Raw genomic sequence first — 23,281 nt, 5'->3', positions numbered from 1 at the left:
GATCCGCAACTCCACCGAGATCACTCACACACACTCTTTGGAATCAGTTACGTCTGAAATGGAATTGTAAGACAAATCAGAGGTTCCAATGAGATCAAATAGAAACGTCAAAAGTTACAGTTATAAACGTTATAGTTAAAGCCATGGTTTTCCCAGTAGTGATGTATGGAAGTGAGAGCTGGACCATAAAGAAGGCTGATCGCCAAAGAATTGATGCCTTTGAATTATGGTGCTGGAGAAGACTCTCGAGAGTCCCATGGACTGCAAGAAGATCAAACGCATCCATTCTTAAGGAAATCAGACCTGAGTGCTCACTGGAAGGACAGATCGTGAAGCTGAGGCTCCAGTACTTTGGCCACCTCATGAGAAGAGAAGACTCCCTGGAGAAGACACTGATGCTGGGAAAGATGGAGGGCACAAGGAGAAGGGGGCGACAGAGGACGAGATGGTTGGATAGTGTTTTCGAGGTTACCAGCATGAGTTTGACCAAACTGCGGGAAGTAGTGGAGGTGCCTGGCGTGCTCTGGTCCATGGGGTCACGAAGAGTCGGACACGACTAAACGACTAAACAACAACAACAACAAAGAAACATCAAAGAAAGAAAGAAAGAAAGAAAGAAAGAAAGAAAGAAAGAAAAAAAAAAAACACCGATCAGAAGGTCGGCGGTTCGAATCCCCGTGACAGGGTGAGCGCCCGTTGCTCGGTCTCTGCTCCTGCCAACCTAGCAGGTTGAAAGCACGTCAAAGTGCAAGTAGGTAAATAGGTACCGTTCCGGCGGGAAGGTAAACGGCGTTTCCGTGCGCTGCTCTGGTTCGCCAGAAGCGGCTTAGTCATGCTGGCCACATGATCCGGAAGCTGTACTCTCTCGGCCAATAAAGCGAGATGAGCGCCGCAACCCCAGAGTCGGCCACGAATGGACCTAATTGGCAGGGGTCCTTTACCTTTTACCTTTTTACCTAGGGTTAAGAACTTAATTCGTTTTGGAGGTCCGTTCTTAACCTGAAATTGTTCTTAACCTGAGGTACCACTTTAGCTAATGGGGCCTCCCGCTGCCGCTGCCACGCAATTTCTGTTCTCATCCTGAAGCAAAATTCTTAACCCGAGGTACTATTTCTGGGTTAGCGGAGTCTGTAACCTGAAGCGTCTGTAACCCGAGGTACCACTGTACTGAGGGGAAATTCGCTGGAGGTTTCTTCCATGCTTCAGTACTTATGAAAAGGCTAGATGCAAGGAATGCATTTGATCACACTGCTGGCAACCAGACTCTCTTGACCTGCCTCACTGTGCTCTTTTAAAAGTCTGGTCAACCTTCTACCGTTTCTTGTTCCTTACTGTCAGTGGAAAAGGTTCACTTTCCCCGCCCAACCACCCCTCTGTTGTTATTCACCTCTAACATTCAGCAAGGCACATCTGCTGAACAATTTGTGAGCAAAGTTCTGGGGCAGCCTTGCCCTGTGTGAAAATGGCAGATATGGTGTCTCTGAACTTGGTTTTTTTTTAAAAAAAATTAAAAATAAAACCCCCACAATGACAGTGTTGAACTCTGGTTCTTTACTGTGCATTATGCACGGGTCAGCTTTCATGTAGTTAACACGCTGTCCATCAAGCACCTCACACAATGATGATACTAAGGAACTACAAAGAATCCCCATACGTTGAACATGACATAAGAGATCTCGGTTCACTCTGCAGTTGCTAGCACAGGCCTCTTAAAAGATTACAGGAACTGCGTGTCCCAACCCTCTGATCAGCCGGGAACTTAAGAAAGAGCCTTTCAAGTGCTAATTTAATCACAGTGGCATAGCGCAATTGGCTGCAAGCAAGCAACAGTTGACCAGAATCAGAAATGCAGTGAACTTTACAAATTCCATATGAGTTCTTGCTATTGTGCCTGCTCTTTGAATGGGACACATAGGCAGAGAGGCAAGCTGCTTCGTGATAAGGTTACCCAGGCGGATTTCAATTGCTTCGTCCTCCTAAACCTTTTCCCTTTTGCACCTGAGGTTCACTGAACTTAGTATGTTCCCAGTTGGCTCAGAACTGCAGGGCATATAGGATTATCTTTTGAGTTGCAACAGTTAAGAAAAATCTATCCAAATTCCAAGGCTACAAGTACAGTCATACCTCTTGTTACGTTTGCTTCAGGTTAAATCTTTTCAGGCTGCATCCCGCAGCGACCCGGAAGTACCGGAAAGGGTTACTTCCGGGTTTCACTGCTCGCGCATGCGCAGACGCTCAAAATTACGCACATGCGCAGAAGCGGCAAATGCCGCACATGCGCAGACAAGAGTTGCGTTCTGCTCATGTTGCGAATGGGGCTCCGGAACAGATCCTGTTCGCAACCAGAGGTACTACTGTAGTGTGAATGGAAGTCCAAGCCAAAAATAAACAAACCCTTGCAACCCATGTGTTGAATTTCACTAAAAAAAATGCACTTTAAAAAGTAATACACTTCTTTGGTTTTCCGGAAGGGGGTGGGGGAACCATCTACAACAATCAACTACAACACTGATTATTCTTTTCCTAAAAGTTCTGTGGTGATTATTGTGAAGTGGAATGCACTTTTAAAATAAATATTGTCTTCCACCACTGTCGCATTTCATGGAAGGAAACTCATGCTTTGAGATTCTGAAAGTTGAGGTTTACAGAGACAGCAACCCAGCTAAATGGAAACATCTTTAAGTTTTGTCAGTTTCTACTACAGGAGAGAGAGAGTGCATGCTTAACTTTCCCATTAAAATCAGCGAGATTTATTGGTACTGAACTTTGAATCCCAATTAAAGGTTCACAAGTTATACCCTATTACAGCACTATCAAATGCTTTATCTGTACAACTCTGCCCAACTCCCCACATTAAAGCAGCAGTCAGCCTAGACCCCATGAGAGTTTCTTGCGATTTAAAAACACTGAATAGTCATTCAAGAAGGCAAAGGTCTTGTTGCTATTCATAAACTGCCTAGAATACTAGACACAAGTGCTTTTTTGACTATAGAGATACACCAAATGTCACCATTCTACTTCACTGGGACCAACTCAAACAATCTTGATAGCCTCAAAATCAGTAAGCCAGTCTGGGACGCCCAAGCTTTCGTATATAACTATTGATGTGATGTTGGCTGTTGCATTTCAAATAAACAACCTTTAAAAAACAAAAACAAATAAGTGCTGTTTTACACATGGTGAACTGGAGTGCATGTATTCAAGTGGAATCATGAAATCATGGGTCCAGGAACAATTCTATTAGGAAATCTAGTGGTGAAAATTAAAATTGGCTTGCTTTGTTCTGCTAGGGTGGCTACACCTGCTGCCTGGAAAGAGAGTTAAACTCAAAACCCTACTCCATCTATGGCTAGACATCATGACAAAGTCCCAGTGAAACTAGGCAGTGGAACAGACTCCCACGAGAGGTTGTGGACTCTCCTTCCTTGGAGGTTTATAAGCAGAGGTTGGGTGGCCATCTGTCATGGATGCTTTAGCTGAGATTCCTGCAATGCAGCTGGTTGGACTAGAATGACCCTCAGGATCCCTCCTTATTCTATGATTCTATGATTAATCACAGCAGACTTAAGTCTTTAACTGCTATCTAGGCTGCAACCCTGGGGATACTTATCTGGGAGGCAGCATCACTGTAAATAATGGAATTTGCTTCTGTGTAAACATGCACAGTATTGTGCCATTAGTCATAACTAATTTGAGCTGGACTGAGGCCCCAACACGTATGACTTTCTGAAAGAAGAAGAAAATGATAGCAATTACCTCTGGTATAAATGGCCATTGCTATCATTTTGCTTTCTTTCATTAGAAGGTCATATATGCGAGGGCCCCAGTTCAGCAGTTCAAAAAGATTATTGGATACTTATTGACAAGGGGCTGCCAATTAGTAGAAAAGCTTCGCGAAGCATGGGACCTATCTGTTCAATACTGGGATGATAAATATAACCATAGTATTTATCTCTCCATGCCATTTTCATTGTTGAGATAATTTCAATAATGTGTGTGTTTCATATCCATTAAAAATACACTGTAGACCTGAAGGAGCATCTCCACCCTCATTGTTCAGCCCGGACACTGAGGTCCAGCTCTGAGGGCCTTCTGGCAGTTCCCTCACTGTGAGAAGGTCAGGTTACAGGGAAACAGGAAGGGGGCCTTCTCAGTAGTGGCGCCCGCCCTGTGGAATGCCCTCCCATCAGATGTCAAAGAAACAACTGCCTGACTTTTAGAAGACATCTGAAGGCAGCCCTGTACAATGGTACCTCGGGTTACATACGCTTCAACTTACAGACTCCGCTAACCCAGAAATAGTGCTTCAGGTTAAGAACTTTGCTTCAGGATGAGAACAGAAATTGTGCTCCAGCAGCACGGCAGCAGCAGGAGGCCCCATTAGCTAAAGTGGTGCTTCAGGTTAAGAACAGTTTCAGGTTAAGAACGGACCTCCGGAACGAATTAAGTACTTAACCCGAGGTACCACTGTATAGGGAAGTTTTTAATGTTTGATGTTTTGCTGCGTTTAATGTGTCTAATTTTGGGGAAGTCACACAGAGTGGCTGGGGCAACCCAGTCAGATGGGTGGCATATAAACAATAAATTATAATTATAATTACTAGTACTACTACACTTAAGCAATGTTTCCTAAGCCTAGACAGGCCATGCACATTAAGGTGGGGACCCCACAGCCAACACCTTGATTCAGGGCCTAACAAATGTCCAGCCCAGTTAGAACAGAAAGCGCTGAGCCTCTTGTTGTGGGGCAAAGAGCGAGCCTTGCATGCTGCTTTAAGCCTTCAGCCCACTCCTCCACGTGAGAATCACTGGCGTAAGGCCATTGTACTTCAGCATCACTGCCTTCTCTCCCCAAGCCGCCTGAATGTTTGCATGATGAGAATCTCAAGTTTCCCCTTGTGCCATTTGATTAACTCATTCTCCTCAACGTCCCATTTCTGAAAGTAAGCCATGCAATCAAGCGTTTTTGGATGTCTGAAAACCAGGCATCGTTTGAAAGCCAAAAAAACGATATTGCTGAAGAATATGCAATCTGCTTGTGGACATAATGTGATATTCTTAAACCACTGATGACATTTCAAATGTGTGGCTTCCAGGTGCCCAACTCCAGCAGCCAACATTGCCCAACAGGAGTCTGAATCCCTTGGCTATCCACCATTCCCCTTGGCTTCCAAGATATATGTACACTTGCCTCCTTGTCCCAAATAATTATCTGCAGTTTTTCATACAGAATCTGGTGTGGGAGCAAATGTTGCTTTCTGGAAAATATAGGCCTTCGTTCAAACACACACACACACCATCCCTATTGCTACTTGCCTGGCCGGTAACCCACAGTGTTCAGTCCCAGAACAGGACTTGCTCATAGCTCACATTTTTTAATTATCCAGATTATTTAAATGAAGAGGCAAGGCTGCAGAGCACTGCATGACTACCACCTTTTCTTACATGGACTACATTCATATTTCCTTCTCTTACTCAAGCATCCCATCCGTCCTCCTTTACATTACAATTTGGCCCTGTTTCCACACGTGACGTGGAAGACCAGGAGCAGAACCATGTAGATCCATGAAAATACCCAACTTGCCAGAGAGTTTCACAGCGGAGGAGTCTCAGGCGCAAGGGTATGTTTAGCTATCCCCACCTGAAATTTCATGTAAGATTTCACAGAACTGTCGTCTGTGCAAGAGGGCACCCCATTGCTACTGCCCCACAGCCAGGGAGGGGAGAAGACTCTCAGGCCTCATCAGGGCGTAGCAAAAGAGGGCATAGCATTTTAAAGTTACAACAGCTTTCCTTCAGATAGGGGGAAGAGAGGAAAAACCCTCAGCTTACAAATTACTTCCAGAGAAGCTGCTATCAATCATTCATCCTTATTTGTTTGTGGGGAGGTTATATGACATTCCTGCAAACAATTGTTATTCCGCACTCCCCAGAACACTTTCCTGTTGCTTTCATTACTGCAAAATGTCTGATTTTGGTGTGTAACATAAAACACAATTTGAAGTCTATGGGTTTCAATAGGTCAACTTTGAGTACGACTAACGTTGTATATAATTTAACAATGACAATATTCTCCAACAACACCATCCTGTCTATCATTAGATCCCAGGGTGAGTAACAATCAAAATACAAAAAAAAAATAAAAATGAGAGCAACACTCTTAAGCTTGCTGCACCACAGACAGCTGACAGGGATCTTGATCTCCTGCACCAATCCTCCAAGTCTGACTAGTGTCATAGTGGAGTCTCATCCTGACACAGGATCAATTACTGTCCCTCCTTCCACAATTCCTTTTATTTAAAACACACACACACAAATAACCTAGCAAAATATGCACAATTTTCCTCAGCCACCCAAAATATCTCCTCCCACCGAACTGCATGGGATGTAGCAAGAACACAAGTGACATTTTCATATTTAGTGTGTGGTTGTTTCGTTTGAACTCAAACACTCAATGTCTTTCCCCACCAGATCAAATAGTGTTTCTTTCAGGGTTCTGGGCACCTGAGAAATACCACGGTTTGCTTTTCTTTCATGAGATTTTTCTTGTTTGCACTTTCAAATCCCAAATATTGTGGGATGAGAGATCCTTTGTGAGGCTGATTATATTGGATTGTAGCAGGGTTTCTAAATAAATAAATAAAGCTGCAATTAGAGGGAACTCATCACAGTACATATCAGGAGTGATTTTAAAAAGAATTATTATCTTTGAGGGGGTTTTTTGTTTTCGTTTTCTCAGTACACACTGTGTCACAAGTTCCACATTCAAGAGAAAATCAAGGCATTTTTTTTTTCTTTTTGTTCAAGAGATCCCTGAAGAATAACTGACCTCTGAGGAGCTATTTCTTAGTAGGAGACTAACCAATTAAGCAGAAGGGATACATTTCTCTGTTAACATGCTTAAATTACCTCTCCTTATTCTTCAAAATATTATTCTCTAAACAAACTGTTGACTTCAGAAGAAGCCTACAAAGACTTGCAGGGTTTATTTTGCTTTTTAATTTTACCTCAGGATGAAGCCATGTGCTTTCAATGTATGGCGTGCATGCAGACAGAGGGGCAGGTGTGGCCCCTCTGTCTGGGAAGGGAGCCCATCTAGGAGGAGAAAAACACTGATCCTAAACCTCTGCTGCCTTGAGACTAAACTCATTCGTGAGAAAAGCTTCAGGAGTAAACCCCAAGATAAAATCTGTACCTGCTGCCTTGCGAGACATTGTTGGGAGAATTAAAGGCTCAGGAGTAAACCCTACAAAAATCTGGAGTGGAGTCTCTATGACGGCTGGATGGAGCCTTGCACACCTCCTTCCGGCAACTCCTGCTGCCAAGCTGGTACCAAATGCATTGCTCTGCTCAGGGCCGGGTTTAGGTTTGATGTGGCCCTCAGCTACTGAAGGTAATGGGGCCCTTTATATGTCCAGTTGTCCTTTGCCAACAACAAATTGCCGCTGTTTTTTGTGTTGAATATATGCTATATGGTAATTTATGGACCTAATAGGTATGTAGGTTTCACTTTATTTGTTTTTTTTATCTTATATTTTGGAAATGTACATCGAGGTTGTTTTTCCTTTAATGTTTTTAGGGGGGGCAAGAGAGTGGGGCCCTAAGCTATAGCTTGTTTAGCTTATACATCAATCCGACACTGGCTCTGCTTTCCTTTGGACCTCATCAGCAAGGCTGAGAATGAATCGTCTGGGCAGCCCAGAACCTCCATGCACTGTCCAGGCCCAGAGAGGTTTGCTAATGCAGCAAAAACAACACAGGAGGCAGTAGTTACCAGTTACCAGTTTCTGCAGCCACAGCAGGTGCTGTGATTCTCCAGCAGTTTGATTTCACACCCAGAGGTGCACTCCATTGTCCTTCGAAACAGACTGATGGCAGGATTGCAGACCAGAGAAAGGAATCAGGGAGCCAAGCGAAAGAAAAGTTGGGCAATCTACTAGGAAGGTAGAGCTGACTGATCTACTCCCTGACAGCCCCTCTTTATGACCACAGCAGACATTTCCAACATTTGATGGGCTTCTGGCTAATGTGCGGTGATCAGCCCACCAAGTGCACCCACGCTTCTGCTTCCGAAGAGGAATTGGGGGGAGGAAATGAGCATTCTTGCCCCCCCCTTGTGTGTTCTCTTAGCCCCCTGGAAGCCGAAGGTCATTTGTGTGCCTTCAAGATAGACCATTCTGGCAACTAAATTAGCCCTCATTTACAGAGACATTGAATGCAGCCAGCATAATGGTGGTGCAAGTCTAATTGGTTCCCAACATGTGTCAGTGTGTATACTCCTCAAGCCATAGAAAAGATGCATTATGGGACTAATTTTTTAAATGTTAATGGGTATTGGACATTTGCCAGGCACCCAGCTGTGCACAAAACATTGAGCTGGTAAATAGCTCTTGATCTGTTTAGAAACAAATTATAATGGTTGTTAGGATTCCACACAACTGAAGGCATGGTAACCACCAGCAGCACACAGACTGACCCTATTAATGGTATGACGGAGGGGTGGGAGGGATGGCTTGCTTTCACAGTCAAAATAAGAGGCATAAAATTAACCAAGAAATTATTTTAGGGCATTCAAAGAGTGGGGGAACAATTCAGCTTTCATTACAGCCATTGAAGGCAGCGGAGATTTCCTTCCTTCCCTTCCCTTTTGCCTGGCATGGGGTCAGGAAGAATATGTTGCCGCCACTCACCCGGTTTTAATTTTAAAGCTGACTTTCGGATGAACAAGTTCACCTGCTCTTATCAGGGCTCATCTTTCCTGCCGTATATCAGAAGCAGGTTTGACAGGATCAACAAGCTGGAATTTCACTTTGCTGGAGCTCCGGTTCGTTTTAATAGGGAAACGGCGAAGATCTGCATTGCCAGCTACATGGAAATATGAAATAGTTCGCTAACTGAAGATACTCCCTAGATTCTGCTCACCTTGCAAAAAAAAGAAAGAAAGAAAGAAAGAATTGAATGGATTGAAATAATCTCCTTTACTGGTGGAAACCACGCTGGCATAAGCCCCATTGGCCACAGTCCTAGAAAGTTAGATAGATGCATATGCGGGATGGAAGTTGACATTGAACTTTCTGCTGCAGCTGCTCATCCTATATATACCAGTGGCACATTCATTCTCCGAGTGTGGATCCCTTGGCAGCCCAACTGCGATGTCCACACACAAGTGGGAGGTATCAGCAGGCTCAGAGGAACCCCAGGTTTTCCAGAAGATATGCAAAGCCATCTTTGGGGGAGGGGAGGGGGAATTTGAACCTGGTTCTCCCTGATCCAGGTTCTCCCTGGATCTCCCTGATCCCAGTACTCTAACCGCTACAGCACAGTGGCTCTCAGGAAAGTGACTGGTGCAGCATACTTGTGCAGGGACTCTGCGGGAGCTCTGGATTGAGGACAATGAAGGCACATACACCTTCTTTCTTCTTTGGCGATCACTCGAAGCCGAGTAAGATTGTCTTCCATAAACACGGTTTTAACAATGAGTCCGTAAGGGACTGTGGAGGCCAATTCTGGATCCACACATCCTTCCACAGTGGAGACATTGGTTTCCGGGTAGGAGTTGATCACGGTGTGGATTTGCCAAGTGTGCCTTCCTCTTAGCACATTTCTCCCTTTTGTCCTGAGTTCGAGCGTCTTCAAAGCCCATGACACCTTTGGTAAAGGCTGTTCTCCAATTGGAGTGCTCTCAGGCAAGTGTTTCCCAATTGTCGGTGTTTATACTACATTTTTTTAGATTTGCCTTGAGACTGTCTTTAAACCTCTTTTGTTGACCACCATACATGTGTGCTGTTAAAACTACAGTGCTGGGTGTGGGGATTAAAGGACCTTATGGGACAGGAGAAACCTTAAAACAGCACAGGAAGTTGTTTTATACTTAGGGGTCCATCTGACTCAGTATTGTTTACACTGGGTTTTCGTTAGGGTTTCAGGCAGGGGACATTCCCAGCGCTACCTAGAGACAGAGGCAGCTTGTCCCCGTTTGCCATTTGAGGTGAAACAGAAAGTGCCAGACAACTCCTAGGGGCCAAGGTCCCTTCACTCCCCCCAATAAAATATTTAAGAGGGCAGGACCCCCCAAAGTTGATGGCATTCCAATGGTCTGCATGCACCATGTCTTGTGATGTGGGGATGGGGCCTACCCGAGCCCTCTCAATATTTTATTCAAGTTGTCACCCCTGCCTGCCACTTGCCCTGCCATCTCTGCTGCTGCTGGAGAAGCGGTGCCAGCATGAGTGCCAATTTGAGATCTCAGCCTAATTCGCCTGCACCTGTGGTGCTGCTGCCTCGTGGGCTTCCACTGCCTGAGGCAGTAGCTGCCGGGATCTCCGCTCAGCCAAGCTGATAAAGCTCATCTTCCGGAATCGCCCTCCGATGTGATTGACGACCTGAGCCTCTGATAAGGCCTCAGGCACATCCCATTCAGCAGAGAATCCAAAATAGCACGCGGAAGTGATGAGATTTATGGCTACATGCTATGCTTTATTACTAAGCTACGCAGACAGCTAAGGAAAATACATCCTCTCTCTATGAGAGCAACCGAGGAACTAAGGAACAAAGGAACAGGAAACCAGTAACGTCACATCCGTCTCCCATTCCCGTGAGACTTCCAACAGCCTGGACTGTCTCTGGAATGTAAACAGAGCCTTGTGACTCTAAGCGGCTGCTCAGTGGCAAAGAGAAACTAACACTAGCCTCAGCCCAGCCGAGGGAAATGCCAGGGATTGAAAGTGGGCATAGAAAGGTATCATGGAGCTACAGCCATTCTCCATCATAATACAGGCTAGTCTTTTCTGGCTGCAAAATTCTGGTGGGAGGTTTTGCAGCACTTCACACCATTAGCTTCTTTATGGGCACATTCACACCCCACTCATGTTCTTGACTTCAGTAGAACTGGCTTCCAAATAAATGTCCTTGGAATCAAAAGCGCTGGCATTGACTTTAATGGGACAACCTCCATACTGTGCCAGGGAGACCACCTTGACACAAAGAGTGGGAGGGAGGGAGAGAGAGGGGCTAGATATTGGGGTTCGCTTCCCACTCTTTTAACCACTAATATTCCAGCTTTCCTTTTCAGCCAAAGTTATCTACACGGCCAGGGAGCTCACTCGACGGCAGCTTTTCGGATGAGTCACCCAGCTCCCGCTTTTCCTTTATTGAAATAATACAAAAGAAAAGGGCTTTGCCTCTCCACTCCCCGAATGAACGTGGAGGTGAAGGCTTGCATCAGAAGTGTAAACAGTGACACTGAAATGAGAACTATAATAAAAGCAAGGGGGGAAAGTATTTCATGTCAAGGACAGTGTGCTACATTTGCAGAGCAACCTGTAGCAATCAGTTTTGAACATCTTTCCATCATAGATCATTCTGTCTCTCCTCTTTGCTTGACCTGTAGTCAAGAATTCACAATGTCAAGCTAAGCACGGGGAGGGGGGAGTTTTTAAGAGCAAAGGCAGCAACATAACAGCAAGGAAGCGTACCAGCGTAATATAGGTGTGGGGGACCCATTCATATTTTGCTGGCACTAATTATCATTTTAGTGCTAGCAGAAACATTCCACTTTGAAGTTTGCATTCAGTTAAAAGCAGTTTTTGCACCTCAAAATATCCAGTGCAGGCAGATAGCTGTCACTCTTCTGCTTTTAGCAGCATGGGGGCAGGTCCCTGTGTAATAATCTCAATTACGGCTCCGGGAAATAAATTTCACATTTTTGCCAAACGTGAGCATTTGTTTCTTATTGGCAAGTTGTATTTCATTACCAGCTATGGGATACACAAAGGTCTGAATTCCATTTGGGTGGCCCAGGGATTTAGTGTTGTGTCCAGCTCGCCACTAAAATTGTAATTAAATGTTGTAGCAGGGAGGTTATTCGCACACACAGAATTGGGTTTATTTTAGGGGTGGATAATTTATCAATCAACCCCTTTTCACGGGGAACTCTAGAAATTGTAGCCCTGTGAGAGGAAGAGGGGTCTCCTAACTACTCTCAGCAGCCTGAACAAACTTTCAATGAATTGTGAGAATGTGGCCCAGCTCAAAGCAACGGCTGTAATCCAATGAATAGATTTCAGAACTTGGACATGAAAAGCACCAGAGATCTGGTAATTTTGCAAGGCAAGTTGTGTCCCTGGTCTAGGGCACATAATGGCATTCCTGAATGTGCTTCCACATTTGACCTCCGAGCCTGAGGTTAACCCATCCTTTCTCTAGCAGCTATTCTGTTAAGCAAATGCAACAAGACTGTGCTTTAATTCTGAGCCGATCACAAAAGCAGGGATTCATGGAGAGAGATCAAGAGACAGTTTACATAAGGACATACAAAGAACCCAGCTGGATGAGGGCGAAGGCACATCCAGTCCAGTATCCTGTTCTCATTGTAACTAACCAGATGCCTGTTTGGGACACTGAAATATACTCGGAGTCCTGTACTGATTTCATGCTCTTTATTGCAGCTTGTAAAACAGTGATTGAATTGCCCCCCCAAACTCAGGCTTTTATATACATTATTTACACAATGAGTCCCGTCTGATTGGCTGATTCTGCTTCCCTCCTGGAGCCTGATTGGTGTTTTCCTGCAGGCCAATCAGTTGTTGCATTTTACAATCCTACCAGCCTAATAGGCTGATTAAATCCCCCCTGGAGCCTGATTGGTCTTTTCCTGCAGGCCAATCAGTTGTTGCATTCTAGGATCCTACTTGCCAATTGTTCTAGGATCCAAGCTTAGTACGTAACAGACACACAGAAGGAGGACATGAGCAAAACAGCACTTTCCCACTTGCGATCCTCAGCAACAGGTGTTTCAATCCTTAAAGGCCTCAAATAGTAGAGGCAGGGCAACAACCATCTTGACTGGTAGCTTTTTCTTCCATGAATTTTCCCGATTCTCTCTCAAAACCACCTACGTTGGTGGCCAGCAGTACATCTGCTGTAACCATGGGCTGTGCAAAGAAATGCTTCTTTTCGCCTACCCTCATCTCCCAAAATTCAGCTTCATTGCATGACCCAGGGTTCTAGTGTTATGACAGAGGGAGAACAACTACTCTCCATCCACCTTCTCCACACAAACACAATTCCACCTCTGTCGCTTGCAGCTTCCTCAGTGCCTTCAGTTCCCCTTATATTTTGAGAATCATGCATTTGTAGAAAAGCCAAGGCACCGTCAACATACTATCGCCATAAGGGGAAGTGCATTCCCCTTATGCTATAGGCTCCCACACATTCTGCAGATGCATAGGAAGCACACCTGTTCCACCATCAATGGGAGAGAAGCGTGACTCATCCTGGCTAGCTCTCAGGTTCCAACAGCTTGTGCCTGCCGATCGCAGGTGAACAATGCAGTTGCCATGGCGACTGGCTTAAGAGTGCAGGAAGCCTCGTTCTGACAAAGTTATATTAGGAAGTAAAGGGAGAGAAATTAATATATCCAGCCACAATGGCATTTGGTAAAAAAATAAATAAAATGTTTTTGATGCACAGGTTCTGCAAATAGCAGTGGATTTCTAGTGACCAGAAGTCAAACCTTCCACTAAAAGCATCGGCAGTTGCAAATAACAGGTTTTGGACTGGATTAGCCAAATCCAAAACTGAGCATCTAGTATATAAAAGGTAAAGGTACCCCTGCTCGTACGGGCCAGTCTTGACAGACTCTAGGGTTGTGCGCCCATCTCACTCAAGAGGCCGGGGGCCAGCGCTGTCCGCAGACACTTCCGGGTCACATAGTACACCAAAAATCAACCACGATGAATGATCCAATGCTCCCTAGGTTCTGATCCTACCCACATCCTGAATCATCACTACAATGCAAGTAAAGTCTTCATCAGTCTGGTGCCCTCTAGGCATAACTGGGACTTCAGCCCCTAAGAGCCCCAGACAGCATGGGCAGTGGTCAGGGTGATGAGAGGGATAATATAGCAATATCAGGAGGTGAAGGCCTTCCAAGCATATATCACATAAGGGTTAATTTGTTTGCAATAGGATGGTTTCATTCAACCAAAAAGAGGCCCACACCACATAACAAAACAGAAATAAATGAATATCAGTGGGCACCAAACACAGGTATATTAATTATTATTGTCGCCATTATTAAAGAGTCGCCTTTTGCATGCATTTCAAGGCAATTTACAAATATACCATAAAGTAGCTAAAAGTAGCTTTAAAAATGGCAGAAAACCCAATGAAAGATAGGTTTTCAAGCAATGCAAAATAAACACCTCTGTCCTGAACCCCTGGCCTACCTTGCAGCAAGTCAAGTCCAAAATTCAAATTCGGCAGGGGGTGGGTCCAATCCACACAAGCAAAGTCCAAAGGTGAGGAAATGCAGTCCAGGGTCAATCCAAGTAGCCAGCTCTGAAATCCAGCAGTCAGGATACAGTGCAGAGTCAGACCTGAAACACAGTCCAGGAACAGCCAAATCAAGATCTGTCGATGTGGGCAGTTGAGCAAACACAGCCCTTTAGCTTTGCTTCCCTTTGCTGTTTTGCCTGCTGATTGCAGCACCTGGGCTTGATGAGGCAGATGACCCTCACCTGTTCTCAGCCTGCTCCAACTGAGGAATCACACACCTCCTCCCAGAGATAGCCAGCCCCTCCTGGCCAGCTAGAAAGCTGGGCTATGGGGCCTTGCCTGCCTCAGCCTCCTAAAGCACCCCTCCTGCTTCTCCCTAGGCCTCTGCTCTGGTTCCTGTGTAAAGGTAAAGGAACCCCTGACCATTAGGTCCAGTCATGGCCGACTCTGGGGTTGCGGCGCTCATCTCACTTTACTGGCTGAGGGAGTCAATGTTTGTCCACAGTTTTTCCGGGTCATGTGGCCAGCATGACTAAGCCGCTTCTGGCGAACCAGCGCAGCGCACAGAAACACCGTTTACCTTCCCGCCGGAGCAGTACCTATTTATCTACTTGCACTTTGATGTGCTTTCGAACTGCTAGATTGGCAGGAGCAGGGACCAAGCAATGGGAGCTCAGCCCGTCGTGGAGATTCAAACCGCCGACCTTCTGATCGGCAAGTCCTAGGCTCTGTGGTTTAACCCACAGCACCACCCACGTCCCTAGTTCCTGTGTACTGGCCCCCAACCCCCTGCCACCCTCCTCTGACAGATTCCTCTCTGCTCCAGTCAGTCATTCGCACTTTTAAATGAAAAACAAAACAAAAACAAAAATCCATTTTTGTTTTGTTTCATAATGGAAGAGAAACACTGGCAATTAATTTCCCAGTTCTGGGTGCATTGACAAATACCTATCTTTGAGGTGCTGAGTTCAATGGGTGTTTACTTTCATGATGTAGCAGCTATATGCATTGTTATTAGCCCCATTAAAAGCAGCACCGTTTCGTCTGTATGAAGATATTCTACATCACAGAGCATGAGAGAATTGGGTGTCCGGGTTAATAAGATCCTTCACATGCATCTCATTAAACAATAGCAGCAATGAGCCGAAATCTTGCGTGTACATTAATTTGGATTAGGTTCAATTTATGAAAGGCGAAGAGATAAGGCATTCCTTTTTCAAGGTGCAGAATTCTCTGCTGATGAGACACAGTGGACCAGGCTAGTCCTTCCTTGAGAATATATAGCAAGGATGGGGAGTGTCTGGCCTATGGGCACAATTAGGCTTAGCCTAGGTATCAACTTGGCCCACAAGGCTGTTTCTCCAAAACCATACCCACCCAAGAAACATCAGGCATGGGGCAAGTAGAAGCACGGCTGTCAGTGCACAATTGGGAGCCTTAAGCTGTGTTTTCAATTGCTTGTCGCCAAGCCTGCTGAGATCAATGTGTCAGGAGCTTGTCCTACACTCGAGTAGGACCCTGGCAGAGACACATGCCCGACTGGCATGTTCTCTCCCTCCTGGTCTTTCATTCAGGAGCTTCAAAAGCTTTCTTCTGCCCAAACATCACAGCGACTGATGCCAACAGACATGGGCACTCTTAGGGATCACAGAGTCTTCACAGCTTGGGTAACAGACCTCAGCAACTCAGCATTTAGGCTAATCTACTTTATTTACATATAAACACACAGAGAGCACTGCAACATGGCTCCCTCTCTCTCTAGCATCAGACAGCAAAGAGAAAGAACAAAGGACAATAGTCCCACTTCATGGAACACAGTAACACAAACATCCTGTCTCCGTCACTTCCGACTCTGCGGAGCCAAAACATACACTGTCATGTGAAAGACAACAATCCCATGACTGCAATCATGGAGCAGGAATTCTAACACAATGGCCCTGAGCCGTTTCCCACTGAGAGCTCTAAAGTGCATCCCCACTGGGACTGAAGTCAGCACCTATCACAAAGGAAAAATGGGTCACCTAATGCCATGGTTCTCTACCCTGACCCAAGCTAAGTCACTGTGGTCCCATATAGGTGCATTGTGTGTTAGGGGATGGGGTACACATCATGCTCCTTCTGGGGTGGTTTGTCCACCTTTGATCCCCATCCTGAACTCAACTCTCATCTGTGGCTCCTAGAAGCTGTCAGCATGCGACAGCAGCCACACCCTGGGAATGGCTTCGACTAGCTGGCTAAACCAGGTGAGAGTAGCCAATGGTCTCAAACCCTTGGTGAGTTAGGGATTTCCTCTGCATGCAAAGACAGACTCTAGGACAGGCATAGGCAAACTCTGGCCCTCCAGATGTTTGGGACTACAATTCCCATCATCCCTGACCACTGGTCCTGTTAGCTAGGGATGATGGGAATTGTAGTCCCAAACTTCTGGAGGGCCAGAGTTTGCCTATGCTTGTCCTAGAGTCTGTCTTTGCATGCAGGGGACGAGAACAATAGTGAGTCCAATGGTCAAGAAGGCAATTTCCTGTACATGCTGTAGGGGGAAGTGAGGGGCAGGTGGGGCTTGTCAACCTGGGAAAGGTAGCCCATCTAGCAGAAGGAAAACTGATCCTAAACCTCTGCTGCCTTGTGGCATATCTTTGGGAGAAGAAAAGGCTAGGGAGTAAACCCTACACAAATTTGGAATGGAGTTCCTAAGATGGTTGGATGGTGCCTTGCATGCCTCCTTCTGCCAACTCCTGCAGCCAAACATATTGTTCTGTGTTCTTTTGGGACCACATCAGTGGGCTTAAACACCCTTAACTCTTTGCAGGATCATGCTCATTCAGAGTGGGGGAGGCCCCTTTAATTAACACACCTTAAACGCTGTCAGTCAAAGAAAAACAAAGCTGTTGGGACAGGAGAGGGATTTCCTGTCCCCGTGCTGTCAATAATTAATACATTATTTACACTATCACACTCCTGCTTACCAACTTTCAAGATTCCATTTACACTCTGATCCTTCGCTCAGTAGCCAATTTAACGTCAGGCTGACCTTTTCTTGCTTATCAGATAAGAAAAGAATATCATCAAATATGTGCATTTATTATGGCAACTATATTCAGCGCTATTTTCTTTTTTAAAAGGCATTTTAAAAGAATATTTTTTAAAGAATCTGTTAACAGCTAGCAACTCCTTACCCTTTAACATTTCTCTGGTGAAAATAGGGACATCCTATTCAGTAGTAGTAGTAGTAGTAGTAGTAGTAGTAGTAGTACCCCATCAATCTGGCTGGGATGCCCCAGGCATTCTGGGAAGCTTCCAACATATATATAAAAAAATATATTTTTAAAAAACTTCCTTATGCAGGGCTGCCTTCAGATGTTTTCCAAAGATTTGTATAGTTATTTATCTCCTTGGCTCAGAAATCAAATAATTCCACACCCTCCAACATTTCTCTGATAAAAATAGGGACGTCCTAAGGAAAAGCAGGGCATTCTAGGATCAAATCAGAAACTGGGATGGCTTCTGTAAATCAGGGACTGTCCCTGGAAAATAGGGACACTTGGAAGGATTGCAACTCTGCATTGCTGTGTTGGAGGCGACAGTGTTTACACAACACACAAAGCTCTGTTAAAGAAAAAGAGTCTTGCTTATTAAATCCCAAAGGAACTGGCAGTGAGTTCAGAGCTGCCATACCACTAAACCAGTTATACAACAGGAAATCTGATGAAATAATCCCAAACACACTTCAGTCGAAGCTGAAGCACATTAAAAATGTTTGAAATATCTATATCATCAGGCTCCAAATTAGTTAGACTCCCAGAAGAAACATCACTGTATGTTTATAAGATGCCACGGAGATGTCATTTCATACAAAGTGTTCAATAAGGTCTGCATCTAAAAATCGTGTATCATTATGATGGCATCCAAAACATCAGAGCATATGTAAGTTCCTGGGACCCCATGTGTTCCTGGGATTCCAATGCTCACCGACACTTGCTAGCATGACCAATGGCCAGGGATGATGGGCATTGTAGCTCAACAAAGGTCTGACATTCCTCTAGAGCAGTGATGGCCATACTTGGCCCTCCAGCTGTTTTGGGACTACAACTCCCACCATCCCTAGCTAACAGGACCAGTGGTCAGGGATCATGGGAATTGTAGTCCCAAAACAGCTGGAGGGCCAAGTTTGGCCATCACTGCTCTAGAGCAACGACTGACATGGTAAGAATTCAGAAGAGAGATGGCTAACAGGAAACGAGGCCTGTGACTTTTCAGAGATTTGCACTAGTAGTAACAAAATGGCACTGGGCTGTGGGCAAAGTAGAATATCCCCCCTCCAAAGCACAAAACCCCACTAGAAAGAAAAGGGGGGAATCTGCCTGCATTTAGAAATGGTGTGTATCAGGAAGAAAGCAAGGCTGAGCATTTCTCCCTTGGCATGCTTGTTTTCTGTGTGCAGGGATACATACATACATACATACATACATACATACTGCTGAATTTAAGTAGTGCTGCCCAGAAAATCAATTGCTACTTGATAGTATAAATAGGCCCTTAGGTTGCCGTGGGGGTCCCTTCTGAATAGACATGTATTTAGAAATAAGTCCTACTGACTTGTGAATGTTTGTGGGTGAGCAGATTTACCAATTAAAACCTCCGAACATTGTTTAAAAAGATTCACTGGAAAGGAAGAGGAAGGACAATTAGAGCTAGCAGGATGTGGCTGACTTCCCCTGATAAATATAATGTTGTTGGGAGTGACTGTCTTTCTAGTTTTTTGTTTTGCCATGTTCTCCATGGCAGCCATTTTGTGTTATGCAATAGACACACAACCCTCCACAGCAAATATTTTGTGAGTGGCGCTCCAAGCGCTCTCCCCAAATTTGAAATGTGCCCTGTGGTCAGAAAAGGTTGGCAGGTCCTCTTTTGAGTATATGGAATATCAACATAATATATATTTTTATATAGTTCAATTTGTAGTATTTAATGGTGATATATTACCTAGCAACCCTGAACGACGATTCATTAGTTACGTGCATAGTTTGCCCATCTAGTGAATCAGCATTTGTGGTTATTAATGAATGTATCTGCCTTATCCAACCTCCTTTAATGGAATGCAAAATGAATATCTTGCCCGTCTCGAGAAATTACGCATCAACATAGTATCAAATAAACATTATTTACATCTACTAAAATTAAGAGCAGAAATTATTGAACATTAGCATAATTCAAACAAAATTCCCCTATTACAATAATTAATGACTCATTTAATACTACTTGAATGACTTCTTTGCTTTCATTTTGGCAAACTTATTATTAGCATGTTTACTCAGAAGTACCAGTAAGTCCCACTGAGTTCAATGGGGCTCACTCCTGGGTAAGTATTTATAAGAGTTGCAGACTTTAAAAAGGGTAAAAAATATTTACCTAGTGAGTTCTCTTTCCGTGGACAGCCTTATAAAGTGAATAAGCGCACATCCTAAACCATGGGTAGGCAAACTAAGGCCTGGGGCCCAGATCTGGGCCAATCGCCTTCTAAATCTGGCCCATGAACGGTCCAGGAATCAGTGTGTTTTTACATGAGCAGAATGTGTGCTTTTATTAAAAATGCATCTCTGGGTTATTTGTGAGGCATAGGAATTCATTCATTTTTTCCCTTTCAAAATATAGCCCACAAGGTCTGAGGGACAGCGGACCGGCCCCCTGCTGAAAAGGTTTGCTGACCCCTGTCCTAAACACACTTACTAGGAAGTAAGCACTATTGGACACAGTGGGATTTACTGGGACGTGGGTGGCGCTGTGGGTTAAACCACAGAGCCTAGGGCTTGCCGATCAGAAGGTCGGTGGTTCAAATCCCTGCAACGGGGTGAGCTCCCGTTGCTCGGTCCCTGCTCCTGCCAACCTAGCAGTTTGAAAGCACGTCAAAGTGCAAGTAGATAAATACGTACCGCTCTGGCGGGAAGGTAAACGGTGTTTCTGTGCGCTGCTCTGGTTCGCCAGAAGCGGCTTAGTCATGCTGGCCACATGACCCGGAAGCTGCACGCCGGCTCCCTCGGCCAATAAAGCGAGATGAGCGCCACAACCCCAGAGTCTGTCACGACTGGACCCAATGGTAAGGGGTCCCTTTACCTTATAGATGTGGGAAGACAAAATGACACAGCCAAATCAGTGGAAAGGAAAGAGAAAAACTTTTCTGGGAGGAAAATAATTGCAGCCTGCTTCCTTCTGCTTCTAGATGCTAGTCCACAAACACCTCAACTTGGGCTTTTGTCTTTCTAACTACCAGCTAGTGGAGTCCCCACCCACCCATTTGTCCTCTGGCACAGAGCCTATTCCTTTGCTCCCTTAACAACCCATACTTAGGCTATTACCTCACCAGGAACCTGGGCTGGCTATTCTAGCAACTGAATCCCTGTTGGAATAGCTCAGTCGGTAGAGCATGAGACTCTTAATCTCAAGGTCGTGGGTTCAAGCCCCACACTGGGCAAAAGATTCCTAGTTTACAGTGGGTTGGACTAGATCAGTGTTTCCCAACCTTGGGCCTCCAGCTGTTTTTGAACTACAATTCCCATCATCCCTGACCACTGGTCTTGCTAGCTAGGGGTGATGGGAGTTGTAGTCCAAAAACAGCTGGAGGCCCAAGGTTGGGAAACACTGGACTAGATAACCCCTGTGGTCCCTTCCAACTCTACAACTCTATGATTCAGGAATTAGAAAGGATTCAGACATACAGCCTAACTGTCCCCCCCCCCCTGCCAAATACTCACAACACTATACAGTGGTACCTCGGGTTAAATACACTTCAGGTTACATACGCTTCAGGTTACAGACTCCGCTAACCCAGAAATAGTACCTCGGGTTAAGAACTTTGCTTCAGGATGAGAACAGAAATCATGCTCCAGCAGCACGGCAGCAGCAGGAGGCCCTATTAGCTAAAGTGGTGCTTCAGATTAAGAACAGTTTCAGGTTAAGAACGGACCTCCAGAACGAATTAAGTTCTTAACCCAAGGTACCACTGTATAGCACACTAAGAAAAAATACGCTGAAGATCTGAATGGGTATGTTTTTAGATGGGAAAGAATGGGTTATTTCTGGAAGGAGACAAGAGGTGAATGTTCGTGGTTTTACTGGGAGAGTGACTGATTGCTTTGACTGCTACAGAACAGGTTTGCTGATACTTTAATAGGAGCCTATTATGGCAAGCTCCCGTTTTCAGACACATTTTCTGCAGCTGCTACATGCAAGTATCAAAAGCCCCCAAAAGGAAACCTCGATGTTTCAAAACTGGATTGGGCCTCAGAACCACCAGCCCTCCTTAACACTTGTTGCCGGTATGTTTGCAGAAGACAGCCTCAAGGTAACAGCCTGTGATTTGTCACCTTTCCTTTCCAGCGGGACCATTAAGTTCTGATGATAACCTTTCTTCTCAACTGACAGGCTGCGGCAGTTTTGTCAGACTAAATGTTATGCACAAATAAGTCGCTAATGACAGATCTAAAGAGGCCAGAGCGGTCCAAGTTCTTTCATTCTCCCTGATTATAAAGATATTTGCATAATGTATGAATTCAAACATTATTGCTGTTAAATAATGCACAAATATTCTCCCACGCTGCAATACATACTCTTTCCTCTTCATGGATCATTTTGAGTGTATCATTCAGTTGGGTTGTGGGTGTGTGGGTGTGTGGTGTGTGTTTTTTACCCACTATTTAAAAATGTTACAACTCCACATTGATAACCATTTGGCTGGGAGAGGTCTCGTCACCCCGAAGCTGGCTAACTCTCCAAACTGTAAATGATGTATACATTATTAAATGAGCCGTGTTGCCCTCTTTTCAGAATGCATTACCATCAAAATGCAAAACTTAGCATTCCAAAAATGTCAGTATGGGATGCAGGCTTCATCCCAGAACACTTCATTATCGGCCAAGGCTCGGTCGGCGAGAATCTAACGTTTTCATAGCCAAAGAAACTTCCCCACATACCAATATTTTTGGGGGGGCTGCTTTGTGTTTACACAGACAAATACATTCTTCTGAAGGCTGGTGCAACGAGTCCACATCAGAAGCAGTGGGCATCACCCGCGTCCCACTGACCCGAACATTGATTGACTCTTCCGTCATTACTGTCTTCTTATTCTGTTTTCTTCCCATTTAAAGTATATCCCAATTAAGAGTGAATAGTCCGGACCATTTCCATAGTGAAGCTAGAAAACGGGTCCCTGTGGCAGCACAACAGCAGTTCATGGCACACAAATTATGCAGATGCAAATCTGCACAGCTGAGATTCCAGCCGAAGAAGATGGGGAAGGGGCCACAGCTCAGAGATGGAGAACACACATTGCTTACTAAAGTTCCCAGGTTTGACCCCTCAGCGTCTCCAAGCACGGTTGGGAAGGAGGGTCTCTGCCAATTAGTGTTGACCAATTAGTTGGTTGGACCAATAGTATGACTCAGTATAAGGAAGTTTTCTGTGTTCTTAGATGGGGGGAATGGAGTGAAATTAGTGAGGGCTTACCTCTTGGAATTCACAAAACAGAGTGAGACAACATACTCTGGGAGAGTTTACCCCACCATTTTTGTGTGCCACAAGTTGCCGTTGCGCCCAGTGAAAACCTCCCAGACATGGTTTAAGCTAGAAGCAACCCAATGAAAATGGGTTGCTCATTTTCCGATAAACCCCTTAAGGCAGTGATTCTCAACCTGTGGGTCTCCAGATGTTGTTGGACTACAACTCCCATCATCCCTGAGTTCTGGCCTTGCTAGCTAGGGTGGTGGGAGTTGTAGTCCAACAACCTCTGGGGACCCACAGGTTGAGAACCGCTGCCTTAAGGGTTGGCTAGTACTCTAATGCAGTGTTTCCCAACCTTGGGCCTCCAGCTGTTTTTGAACTACAATTCCCATCATCCCTGACCACTGGTCTTGCTAGCTAGGGATGATGGGAGTTGTAGTCCAAAAACAGCTGGAGGCCCAAGGTTGGGAAACACTGCTCTAATGTTAGGACTCAAGCCAGCTGTGAGGCA

The 23,281-nt window shown here is 45.0% G+C and overlaps 1 long non-coding RNA gene and 1 other non-coding gene across 3 annotated transcripts in view; one reads left to right on the top strand and one right to left on the bottom strand.

Moving 5' to 3' along the window:
* The window catches only part of LOC114598334 (uncharacterized), a 49,088-nt gene extending 34,574 nt beyond the window's left edge, over positions 1–14,514 (bottom strand). For both annotated transcript variants that reach the window (XR_003707023.2, XR_013392870.1), the window contains exon 1: positions 14,229–14,514. This is a non-coding gene — a long non-coding RNA (uncharacterized LOC114598334). The remainder of the gene's footprint in view (positions 1–14,228) is intronic.
* Positions 14,515–20,668: 6,154 nt separating this feature from the next.
* TRNAK-CUU (transfer RNA lysine (anticodon CUU)) lies at positions 20,669–20,746 on the top strand. Its single transcript has one exon. It is a non-coding gene; the product is annotated as a tRNA-Lys (tRNA).
* The last annotated feature ends 2,535 nt before the right edge of the window (positions 20,747–23,281 follow it).

Source organism: Podarcis muralis, chromosome 5 (genome assembly GCF_964188315.1).
Source record: "Podarcis muralis chromosome 5, rPodMur119.hap1.1, whole genome shotgun sequence".
Classification (NCBI taxonomy): domain Eukaryota; kingdom Metazoa; phylum Chordata; class Lepidosauria; order Squamata; family Lacertidae; genus Podarcis; species Podarcis muralis.
Note: the sequence above shows the minus strand (reverse complement) of the source record. Positions and strands in the feature narration are given on the sequence as shown.